Below are 12,989 nucleotides of genomic sequence, written 5' to 3' on the forward strand. Positions count from 1 at the left end.
GTCCAAGCAGGCCTCACTCACCCAGGGCTCTCCTTTCTTGCATTGGGTTGCTTTTGGCATATGCTAATGAGTTATACTAATAAACTCTGCCACCTATTTTTCTACAAAACAACCCCTGATCATAACCATGATTTCTGGAATGGTAGTGATAGATTTGGAATTCTTTGCCAGTAAAAAACACAAAACCCTCTGGAAAAACTGAGTGCTTCTAAAGCCGCTGTCAGGGCAAGGAGAGCCCCAGGTGAGCAAGGCCTGCTTGGGCTGGCTGGATTTCTAGCCAGCCCAAGCAGGCCTTGCTTGTCTGGGTTCTCCTTTCTTGTGTAGGATAGCTTTTGGCTGGTGGGGGGGCAGCGTATGCTAATGAGTTATGCTAATGTGCTCCACCACCTATTTTGCTACAAAATAACCCCTGCTGACAGGTAGATGGGGGCCCATACCTATTCAGCAACATGCATGCATGGAAGCAGAGAGGTCTCCGTTTGCTCCCTGTCACCTTGCAGGTCATTGGACAATTGAAGCAGCAAGATTCTGTTTTGATTTACTTTATTATTGCTCCTTCCCCCCTACTTCTTACATGTTCGTCTGTTCCGATGGCAAACATATGGCCACCTCGGTGGGATTGTCTTGTTTGTTTCCCACCCAACTGGGATGAAGCGCTCCCAGACTGAAGCCATCAGCTGATTTTCTTTCCCAAAAGAATGAAGAAGCAGAAGCAAGTGTTGCTACTCTAGAGCCAACCCATTGTTCCAAAGTGGGCCCAGAGAAGGATCAAATGGGATTGAGAGTTAAATCACACTTCCTTTCCTGGGATCCTTGGGTGAAGGTGTTGGGGAGGGTGTATTTATATCCATTGTCTTGGGTATGAAAATGGAAAGGTGGAACATAAATTGGATGGATAAACTTCTTTGGATTGTACCTGATGGGAACCCTTACCTCTTATGTTTGCTTTTCATGTCCAGGAGAAAAAACTACCAGCATTGATAAGAAGTGCTATCCTGAGGCTGACTGTAAGACGCTGAAACCTGGAGGAAATTTCAGCATTTCTGGAGCAACAGTTAAAATAACAGAAGTCACATGCAAGGCTCCTCCTCCCTCAGCATGTCTCCTGTTGGCGCTCTCAGGAGTTCTGCTGCTGAAGGTTCTCTTCTAGCCCACCTCCTGAAGACCTGATTAAAGACCTTTCCTCTGGGTCTGATCACTTGGCCTTTCAAAGAGATCAGACCACTAATTGGTCTTAATGAGTGAGATAAATAAAAATAGCTTAACAAGGAACTGAAATCTGGAATTTGTCTTTCTCTTTTCCGTGAGGATGGGGAGGGGCAAAGGGAGCAAGGACAGGCTGTCCATAAATCTACCTGCACAGACACTAGAAGTGAAGGAATGATTGGCCTTAGTGGAAAACTGAAGCCTATGACCTAGCCGTAGCCAACAAATCCTATACCGTTAGATTAATTAAGCAACAATTTTTAGACATCAAATTGCAAAAATTACAACCAACTCAATCTTATATCTGCTCACCTGCCATGCTTGGTCTCGCTAATTGCATAGGCAGGATGGCTCAATATCTTCATAACCTTGAGATTCCTCCCCAGCGTACAGCCTTTCTATTAGCCAGGGTTAATGCATTCTCTTCTAGGGAGAGCCAGTTTGGTGTAGTGGATAAATGTGTGGACTCTTATCCGGGAGAACTGGGTTTGACTCCCCATTCCTCCACCTGCAGCTGCTGGAATGGCCTTGGGTCAGCCATAGCTCTTGTAGGAGTAGTCATTGAAGGGCAGCTTGTGAGAGCTCTCTCAGCCCCACTCACCTCACAGAGTGTCTGTTGTGAGGGAAAAAGATAAAGGAGATTGTAAGTTGCTCTGAGTCTCTGATTCAGAGAGAAGGGCAGGGTATAAATCTGTGGTCGTCTTCTTTATGGCAGATATCACCAGACCCTGAGAAAGAATGTTTCTGCCCCCATGGTCAATTCCTTAGATACAATTGATCATAGAATCACAGATTGCCCTTGGTACAAGTTGCCTTGGGAAAGATTGCTTTCAAACTTATCATATTCTAAAAGATACTTGAGTAACTATCTGAAATGTCAGTTTCTTCTGAATGATTCGGTTCCTGAAATTACTAATGTTGACACAAAATTTCTTGTGGAAGTCCTCAAAGTTCAAAGAATTTTTTCACTAGTATTGTTTTATCCCATGTAAATTTTTCTCTGGAATCTTACTCTTGATAATTTTTTATATATTATGGATTGGATATTTTATTTACTCTGTAACTGCTGATATGTCAATAAACATCTATTAATGAATGAAAAGTTGGCTCGAAGTCAAAACCTGATGACATTTCAAGGACCTCTAAGCTACCTTAATCATATTTACACGTCATAAATGGAATTATCATACTTCCTTAACTGAGTTGAGTCGGAACTGAGGTTGGATAAGTTCAAACTGCACTTCTGTTGGGTCAGACCTCTGGCATCACAGAAAACTGCCAGTTGTAGGTTTGCTGAACTTCAGTGAGAGACATTTACCAAGCAAGATCAGTATTTGGAGAATGTATTATTGATATATTTTATTCATCCTTTATTCCTCCCTATCCTGCATAAGTAAACATGTTGTTATGTTTATATGTTGTAAACCACCCTACCCTCGGCTCAGGGTGGATTACAACATATAAACATAACAATTTAAAAGAATTAAAAAAAAAAAAGATGTTCTACTCCTGATATTTTATCCTAGGAATGGTTGCACTCAAGTGATTGGCATAGGTAGCTTCTCAGTTACAAATATCAAGGTCTGTCTTTAGGTTATTCTCACCAAGGTTCGGCTGAGGAATCTGGTGCTATCACACAAACCTCTCAATAAAATGGTGTTTTTGAATTAAAACTCACAGCTTCATCAGATATACATTTCAGAATAAATGAAGGGAGGGAAAAGAAGGTTGCAAGGCGTAACTGTCTGGAGACACTTGGTCCAATTCAGATTAGCTGATAAATATACTGAATCTTGAAGTCTTTTCTGGGTCTGAGATAGTTTCAACTGTCTACACTACCAAGAATATTATGGAACACAATCAGGCCTCAGATTCAGCAGGAGCTCACAGGAGCACAGCTCCTAAACCTTTCTGAGGGTTTTCCCTCTTTCTCCCCACCTACCTACCTTGTTCATTGAATAGTAGGTGCAGCTGCATAACAATCCCTGGATTAGGAGAGCAGACAGACAGACAGCTACCAGGGGCTTTGCCACACCCCCAGCAGCCCTCATTAACCCCTGGAGAAGCCCACACCACCCTTTCTCCACTTCTTATGTGATTTTGGGCAGCAGGTGGCTTGCTAGCCTTTTGACTGCGGGGGGGGGGGCAGCCCAGGAGAGCCCCAGGTGTGTGAGGCCTGCTTGGGCTTGATGTAGCAAATCCTACACCTTTGATGTAGCAAATCCTCCAAGAGCTTACAAAAAAGAGCCTGAGTGTGGCTTAATATGCAAAGGAGCTCCTGCTAGAATTCCACCCCTGAGTGAGAGATACCATTTTTTCATGGGCTGGGTTTTTTTGTTTGGTTTTGGTTTTTTATAATTGGAATCTCACCTTATAGTGAATGATTTTAATCCTGCCTGGCCCTAAAATGATATTTCATGTGTGAAATTTGATTTTAAGCCACTTGAAGAAGGCCCTTGATGCTAAAATGTGGAATTAGCCATCAAACAAAATTTAAGTCCAGCAGTGCCTTTCAAGACCAAGAAAGTTTTATTCCTGATATAAGCTTTCATGTGCACCCATACTTCTTCAGTTACATGGGAACAGACTCTAAAGAAGTGTGCATGAGCATGAAACTTATACCAGGAATCAAATTTTGTTAATCTTAAAGGTGCCACTGGACTCAAACTTTGTTCTGCTGCTTCAAACCAACATGGCTATACACCTGAATTTGAATTCACTGCCAGAGTGTGTGAGGACAACCACATGTAAGGATGGTTTCATAGAGGGATTAGATATTTTCATTTAGGATATGTCTGTCAGTGGCTGCTAACCATGGTAAGCGAAGGCAATCTCCACATTCAGTAATGGTCTGAATCTCAACGGCAGGAAGCAACATCAAAGGAAGGCCACAATGTCCTGTCCAATCTCCACATTCAGTAAAGTTCTAAATCTCAAGGGCAGGAAGCAACATCAGGGGAAGGCCACAATGTCCTGGTTGGCTACTGTGTGAGACAGGAGGCTGGACTAGATGGACCACTGGTCTGATCTACCAGCTGTCTTCTGACCATCTTTCAACTCTGGGGGCAGTCTATAACACTCACGTTCCTACTATGGAAGCTTCTCACTTGCAGCTTCTGGAAAGGCCCTGGGTCAGCCATAGCTCTCGCAGAGCTATCCTTGAAAGGGCAGCTTCTGTTGTGTGGGAGGAAGGTAAAGGAGATTGTGGGATGAAGGTAAAGAAGATTGTGAGCCACTCTGAGATTCAGAGTGAAGGATGGGATATAAATCAAATTTCTTCTTCTTCTTCTTCTTCTTCAGAATGTCTGGACTTGATGGCAGTGGCTTCATTCAGCCACTCTGAGGTCAATCGGTTGTGTGGCTGCGGATGGAGTGGAGGGTCCACTACTGCAATTCTGAGTCCTCATCCTCCAGTTTGTTCAGGGCCATGGAATCATTAAGACCAGGGCCTTTTCTGTAGAAAAAGCCCAGCAGGAACCTATTTGCATATTAGGCCACACACCCTGACATCATCAATGTTTTGCATAGGGTTTTTTTTGTAGAAAAAGCCCAGCAGGAACCTATTTGCATATTAGGCCTCATTCCTATGTTCCTGTGCATTCGTGCTAAAAAAAAAAACCTCTGATTAAGACTACCTTCGCTTAGGATGTTTCCAGTACTGTCCCTTCTAACCTGTAAAAACTGAACCAAAACTCTATTTGTGAATTTTCAAGGATTATAGTCTATAGAAGTTTTAAAAGGTTGTCCATTAACCAAGGCGTGGATGAATACAATCCTGGCCCACAGCCAGTTAGGGAGACAAACGCAACAAGGGTGCTGTGCCTGATACGCTTTGGGATGCTGGCACCTTTGAAGCAGTGAGTCACTTCTTTGAGAAGACATTTTGAGGCCCCTTGAAATCAAGGGAATGGTTTGGCCAGGAAGAGGAATATTTGCACACACTGTCCATTCACAAATCAGAGGAAGTAGTTAATGTTTAAAATCCAGCGAATAAAAGACCTTGCTTCCCGTCTGTCATACATGCATGTTTTCTGGTACTTTGCAACCACTTAAAGAAAACCAGTGTGCTTCTCAGAAGAGGTTTTTTTGCACCATCTCCTCCCATCATTATGCAGGCTGTCGTGGGACTCTTCCTCTTCTCCGTACTTCTCACCACAGGTAAGCAGCACCTATTAGAACAGTGGAGGTTGTTATTTTTTTTTTCTGTTGGGGTCAACAGGACCAAACCCGAGCTGAGCTGGCATCCCCTGGTGGTTTTTGGATTGGTGTGTCCAACCAACATAGGATTGACCAACATCGCTCCTCAAAACTGGAGATAGTTCAGTTGCTTTCTTCATGCATCTATCCAAAAATGGTCCAACTGTCCTAGAAAGAAAGGGTCTTCTTTCCTACCTTCTTGCTCCATTCCTGTTGTCATGGGGAAAGCAAATTCCAGAACCTGGTATTGTTAAGCTGCTCTTCTCATGAAGCCTTGGATTTGAAGACCTGTCAATTCTCTTTGGGAGAAACCAGTTTGGGTGACTTCAAGGGTGGCTCTGTTAACAGGACACAGCTTACACCTTGGTAATGGATTCTGGGATAGAAAAAACTCTCTGCACCCAGGAAGAAATAGCTGGAAGGCTATGATGGCTTCAGTCAACCTCGCTTAGAAGCCCATGCTGTGCTGATGCCATTCTTCCTCAGAAGTGCAGAAAAGCAGAACATTCAGCTTGCCGAGAATCTGATTTTTACAAAAGCCAGAATCGAGCCCTTATGGCTGCAAAGATATTCCTGAAAACACCTCCCACCCCCTGGTTCCTGCTGAAATTAAAGACAATGGGCAAGAGTACAGGGCTCAGCTTAGTTCATTGTCCCTTGCTGTGCCCAAAGAAAGCAGAATACACAGTGTGTAAGTAGGCTTGCCAATCCCCAGGTTCCAGTGGAGGTTCTCCCTCTTTCCCAGACTCCTTTCCACTTCCAGTCAGCTGGTCGGTGGGGGGAAGCCCCACCCCCACAGCCGCCATGTTCCTTTCCACCTCCAGAGACTTCAGACTCCACTTGGAAAGACTTCCTCTTGGAATGGTGTCTGTGTCTTTAAGGCTGAATGGGGGCGGGGGGAGCAGGCAGAACAACATGGCTGCTTCCAGTGGCTGCATGATCTTTTCAGAGGTTGCATAGGAAAGGTAAACTTGAACCTTTGGTTGCTCTATGTTACTTTGAAGAAGTTGGAAGTTCAGCAGCTCATGAGTAGAGATGTCAATCTCCCACTTCAGAATAGTCAGAAACGGAGGTGGGGGGGGAGGGAAATGTCTGCTGGGCACTTAATTAGTCCCTATGAATATCGATTCTCATAGGATATAATGGAGAATTGATCTAGGGGTATCTGGGGCTTTGGAGGGGCTGTTTTTTGAGGTGGAGGCACCATATTTAGCATGGCATCTGAAGACTCTCCACAAAATACCCCCAAGTTTCAAAAAGATTGGACCAGGGGATCCAATTCTATGGGTCTTAAAATAAGGTGTCCCTATCCTTCATTGTTTCTAATGTAGGGAAGGCATTTATAAGGTGTGTGGTTCCTTTAAATGTGACGGCCAGAATTCCCTTTGGAGTTTAATTGTGCTTGTCACAACTTTGCTTATGGCTCCACCCCCAAAATCCCCAGATATTTCTTGAATTGGACTTGGCAACCCTATGTGTAAGTGCAAGGCATTCTGTGCAATTCCTGTTGAAATTGGGAGGATGAGGGTAGATAAGAATAAAAGCTGTATATAGTTCATTACCCCTTCCTATGCCTAGGCAAGGCAGAATGCATTGTGTGTAATCCCTGCTGAGATCAGGAAGATGTGGAGGCAAGAAAGAGTACAGGGCTCAGCTTAGTTCATAGCCCCTTCTTGTGCCCAGACCAGGAGATCCAGGCCCCTGTGAATCCTGCTGCAATTCTGTATAGTGATGACATGATGGACTGCCAGGACCATAGAGGAACTATTACTGAGTAAACGCCCAGTCTTTCTCAGTGTTTTAAATAATATAACAACTTGTACCCAATTATAACAAGTGTCTATATTCTATAACAAATCCATATAGAATAGAATATAGACACTTGTTATAATTGGTTACAAGTTGTTATATTTTTTTACACAGAGAGAGGTTGGGCGTTTACTCAGCAATTCCGGGGAGGGCAGGGGTTCTCCCTCTCTGGAGATCCCCAACCTGCCAGCATCCAATAGGCCGGTGGGGGGATCCCCTCCCAATGTTGCTGGAGCGATGACATCACTCGCAAGTGACACCATTGCTCCGGCAACATCACACACTGGCTGCTCTAGGAGCTTTCGGGGAAACTCTATGGTTTCCCCAGATGCTCTAGCAATTTGGGAGGAAAACTCTATGGTAGGCAGCAAAGGACTTGGCGACCCTAATTCCTCAGGGCTTGTAAAACTGAGCTGTTCCACCAGGCCTTTAGCTGAAGTGGTGGACATCACTGAACACCACAATATGTCCTCCTTGTCACATGCTGTCACATGCCCAAGCTGGAGTAGTGACCGATTATGACCATTGTCATCTGTCTTTATGGGCCTTTTCACACTTACCGGTGGAAACCGGAAGGGAGTCGGTATTGTGCCGCTTGCAGTAATCCGAGACAGCGATGGGAGTTTTCATACACATGTTTTTTTCCCCGGTAGGGTTCCGTGATTGAAGCGAGCCATTTCACACTGTTCCGCTCTTATCTCGCTTCCACCAGCGCCAGCCGGTTTCGCGCCGTTTTTCGCCCGCCGGCGCGCGCGATCTCCGGCTTTTTTTTTTGGGAACGTCAGTTTAGATCGATATAGCGATATATCGCTATATCGACCTGTCAAAACAGCACCACCATAGGGATGGCTAGGCTCCGATCTCTGGCATCTCAACGGAGCCTAGCCATCCCTATGGTGGTGCTGTTTTGACAGGTCGATATAGCGATATATCGCTATATCGATCTAAACTGACATTCCAAAAAAAAAAAAAGCCGGAGATCACGCGCGCCGGCGGGCGAAAAACGGCGCGAAAACTGCTCCCGGGTTAGATACTGGACATTTCACACAGCATCCCATAGCGATTTCAACCCGGAAGGAGGGGTTGAAAAGTGGAAGAAGCTGCTCTTTGTTTGTGACGACTCAGGCACGCCTCACTACCGGGACAGCCGCGGGAGTGTGTGAAAAGGTGAGAGTATTCCGGTAGCAGCCAGTTACTGAATCGGGTCTGTCTGAAATGCCAGCAGAAACCCGTTACTGTTCAGTAACTGGCCAGCTGCTATACCGGAATACTTAGGCTGTGTGAAAAAGCTCTATTTGTTTAGCCAGGGACCAGGTTTTTGACAGGGTCACCATCTGGATTTTTAATCAGTAAATGGATCTGTTTGGTTTTTATGTTTTAGTTAGTTGCTTTAGAATGTAGGTAATTGTTTTGTCCTCGATGTGACCCACCCTGAGCCTGTTTGCGAAGGGCGGGATAGAAATGTGGAACAATAAATAAATACACTGTGCGTGACAACAAAGCGAATGTTAAATTATGCCGAACAAAAACAGTCTCAGCTCCACATACAATGTACAGCTTTATGAACATACAAAAAAGTCCGTTTTCCATGAGCGAGAATGTGGCTTTCATGGACCAACGTTTCCGTTGTTTCAATTGTTTTAGCCTGAAATATACAGAGTGTTGAAAATCAGACCTTGGTGGCCCAGGCTAGCCTTATCTCATCAGATCTTGGAAGCTAAGTGGGATCAGCTAGGGGTGCCGCTCTCCGGGTGGGGGCAGGGGATCCACCGGTTTGGAGCCCCTTCCCCCACTACAGAGCTATCAGGAAGTAAGGGGGAAATGGCTGCTGAAAAGAGAGACTATCATTCCTCGCTTCTGGTCTGTATGGAAGAGAGACAAGTTTAAGAGTAGAGCATCCCCTATATTTAAAAACCGGACTGCACAGCCTGTGTGCATGCCCATGCAGGGGCTGCCGCACTTGGGTGTTTTTTTGCAGTTCCTGCAGCTGCCTCCAGCATCTGCAGCACAGTCTTCTCTCTCCAAGATGCTGAGAAATCTGAAGGGAAATTCTGGGCAGCATTGGAGGGAAGCAGGTGCCTCCTGTTCATCAAATACAGGGCAGGATTGCAACAGCCCTGAACTGCAAGACCCAGCTGTTCTCTCCCCGCTGCTCAAACTGAAGGGATTCGGTGTCTCAGGAGGGGGTGGTGTGATTGACACAGAGAGAATTTCAGGCTTATGTGAGCTGGTGTTATAAGGAAGAGGACGGATGGAAAGGAGGATGCATAATAAAGCAGGGAGGGGTGTTTGTGTGGGGGAGGGGTGAGAGAGACTACGGTCTAAGCAGGTCTATTCAGAAGGTCATTGGCGTGTTGTGAATACTTTGTTTCAGGACTTTTGGGGTAGAAAAAGCCCAGCAGGAACTCATTTGCATATTAGGCCACCCACCACCCCCGAAACCAAGCCAGCCAGAACTGCATTCCTGATTTTTTTTTTTTTTTTAAAAGCCCTTCTTTGTTTTCCCTTTGTCTTTAACATCCACTTGCAAAAGAAGTCCACTCTTACCTGCACTTAAAATAAGAACGTTTGATTCAGGGAGGTGGGTGTATTGGTCTGAAGCAACAGGACAAAGTTTGAGTCCTGTGGCACCTATAAGACCAACAAAGCTTAATTATGGATGTAAGCTTTTGTGTACAGGCACACTTCTTAAAGGTGCCACTGGACTCCAACTTTGTTCTTAACAAAATCCAGGGCTTTTGTTGAGCAGGAGCACCCAGGAACTCTGTTCTGGCTGGCCTGGCATTGAGGTGTATGGCCTGATATGCAAATGAGTTCCTACTGGGGGTTTTCTATCAAAAAAGCCCTGACAAAATTTGTTTGTGATCCTCAACTCAGGATGTAGCGGCCCCTAGAAAGCAACTGAATGACTTCAGAGTTAAGCAAATTTCAGTCTCAGGTAGGGCTGTCAAGTTTCTGGGCTGGGTGGGAGTTCCCCCACCCTGGAGATTCCCAACCCACCGACCCATATTGGGCCGGTGGGGGGGAACCTCCCCTGACATTGACATCACACTGGTGATGTCATGCACTGGACCCTCTTGGAGCTTCTGGGAAAACTCCACAGTTTCCCCATACGCTCTAGCAATTTGGGAGGAAAAATTCTATGGTACCTATTTTATGGTACTGGAGGCTGCGGGGGACTTGACAATCCTAGTCTCAGGACACTTCTTCCATTGCCCATAACTCTCACAGAAGTCACTATTAGGGTTTGTAGAATCTATCGGGGTCAAGTTCCGTGTTCTACTGGAGAAAGTTTTTCTTCCAGACGTTTCGTTCTCGGCTACGGAGAACATCCTCAGTGGCGTTGCAGTCGGAGCAGGCGCTCTGACCTTCTTGGCTGCTGTGCATTGAGTGGGTGGGGCTGGAGAGGGCTCTCACAGCAGCTGCCCTTTCAAGGACAACCTCTGCCAGAGCGATGGTTGGCCCAAGGCCATGCCAGCAGGTGCAAGTGGAGGAGTGAGGAATCAAACCCGGTTCTCCCAGATAAGAGTCTGCCCTTTCAAGGACAACCTCTGCCAGAGCTATGGCTGACCCAAGGCCATGCTAGCAGGTGCAAGTGGAGGAGTGGGGAATCAAACCGAATTCTCCCAGATAAGAGTCTGCACACTTAACCACTACACCAAACTGGCTCTCAGGGTATAGGGCAGGGTATAAATCACAAATTAAATTAAAATTTGTAAGTGGTAGCTTTTTGAAGCAGCAGGAAAATGGCAAAGGATGAGGTAAGGGCAGGAGTGAGGAGGGACCCAGATGTGCCCGTTTGACTGTGCAGTTTCAATCCAGATACAGAGCATTCCCAAGGCAGCTCAAATTGGCTTTCTGGACCCAGCCTATATGGTGACACACTCTCCTTTCTGAAGGTTACCGTCTGTGAGCCAGTTTGGTGTCGTGGTGAAGTGTGCGGACTCTTATCTGGGAGAACCGGGTTTGATTCCCCACTCCTCCACTTGCACCTGCTGGAATGGCCTTGGGTCAGCCATAGCTCTGGCAGAGGTTGTCCTTGAAAGGGCAGCTGCTGTGAGAGCCCTCTCCAGCCCCACCCACCTCACAGGGTGTCTGTTGTGTGTGGGGGGGAAGGTAAAGGAGATTGTGAGCCGCTCTGAGACTCTTCGGAGTGGAGGGCGGGATATAAATCCAATATCTTCTTCTTCTTCTGTGCTTTGAAGGCGATGCAAGGGAAGTTGATTTACTTTCTTTTGGCACCCCGGGTTGTCCGGAAAAACTGTTTTGCAGCATTCTGAAGGGAGCATTTGGGGCAGGGACATCCGCAGGGTTTGAACAGGGCTGCCCTGCTCAGTGGGTCCTCTTGCCCCCATCTGATTATCTCTTTCTGTCCCCAGATCCCGCTGCAGCCATCCAAGTGACAATACAGAACCCCTTCAATGTGGTCAGCCTATTTCAGCCCGTCACCTTCAAGTGCACCTACCAGACTACAGGCACACAGCCGCCCGTGGTTATCTGGAAGTACAAATCTTACTGCTACGGCCACCTGGCCAATGACTTCAACCTTAGCAGCCTGGAGAACCATATCAACTTGCTGCAACAGAAAAACTGCAGTTATTACAACCCCTTAGTGGATTGTCCGGACAACAACAGGACCGTGAGAGCGGTGGCTTCCAAGCAAGGCAACAAGGTGGCCCTAGGGGAATTTTACCACGGCCGGAACATAACTATCACCAATGGTAACTATGATGTGTCCTCAGTCTCACGTAAACTAAAGCAAGCTAGACACCTAAAGGAGGACTGTTTGTAGTCAACAGGGATATGCATTCTATATATACTGAGAATTATCGATATTTGGGGGGTATTTATTCAGCTGAATCAGATTAGAGAATCTGATTCAGCTACCCATATATCTGAGCCAGAATAAAAGCTGATATTATTTGTTGGCATTTATTCGGACTGAGCTTGGAGAAGGCATTTCAAGAGAGAGACCTTCTGGGGTCTATGGGGGTCATTTTGTAGAAAAAGAGGTGCCGGAGCTCATTAGCATAACTCCTTTGGGTGGTGTCACAAAGTCCAAGGAAATATGTCTGCTTAAGCGTTTCCCTCAGCTTGGAAGCAGAACAGTGCTAAAATAAACCGCACTCTTGGAAGAGCCGGCGTAGTGGCAAAAGGAAAGTGAAGTGATGATTGAATGGCCAAAAGTATATGCAGAAGAACAGGGGTCATTTCATAGAAAAAGAGGTGCAGGGTCTCATTAGTACAACTCATCTGCATATGTCACACACACCCCTGACATCACTGGAAGGTGTACTAAATTATATCAGCTCAGCATCTACCTTAAAATGCTTCTTGAATTATTGTCATAATAAAATTTTATTCCCATCATACTTTTAAAATTACTTTCTCCTGTGTGGCCATAGTGGCATGACAATTTCCATCTGTCTGCTTTGGTTATTTTCCCTTTTTTTGTGGGGGGAAATATTAGAAGGTTTGCCAAATCTTAGAGTTCAGCAAAATTCTCCCTGGGGGTTTAAACAAGGGAACCCAGAAGCAAGTATGGGGGAAGGGGGTTAAGAAAGAAAGAGCACAATAAAATTTAGGTTCTGAATCTCCACTCTTGTGAGCTCCTGCTCAAAATGAGCCCTGGAGCATTGTATAGAAAATGCACTGCAATAGGTCTGCCATTTGTATTTGTTTCTCTTCATGTTGAGCAATGGTTGATCACTTCTTGCAACCCCTGTGGATTCCTGCTGCCTGCGGTTAGTTGTGAATACTTGGTACACCGGAAGAAG

Source organism: Heteronotia binoei, chromosome 17 (assembly GCF_032191835.1).
Source record: "Heteronotia binoei isolate CCM8104 ecotype False Entrance Well chromosome 17, APGP_CSIRO_Hbin_v1, whole genome shotgun sequence".
In the NCBI taxonomy this organism is placed as follows: domain Eukaryota; kingdom Metazoa; phylum Chordata; class Lepidosauria; order Squamata; family Gekkonidae; genus Heteronotia; species Heteronotia binoei.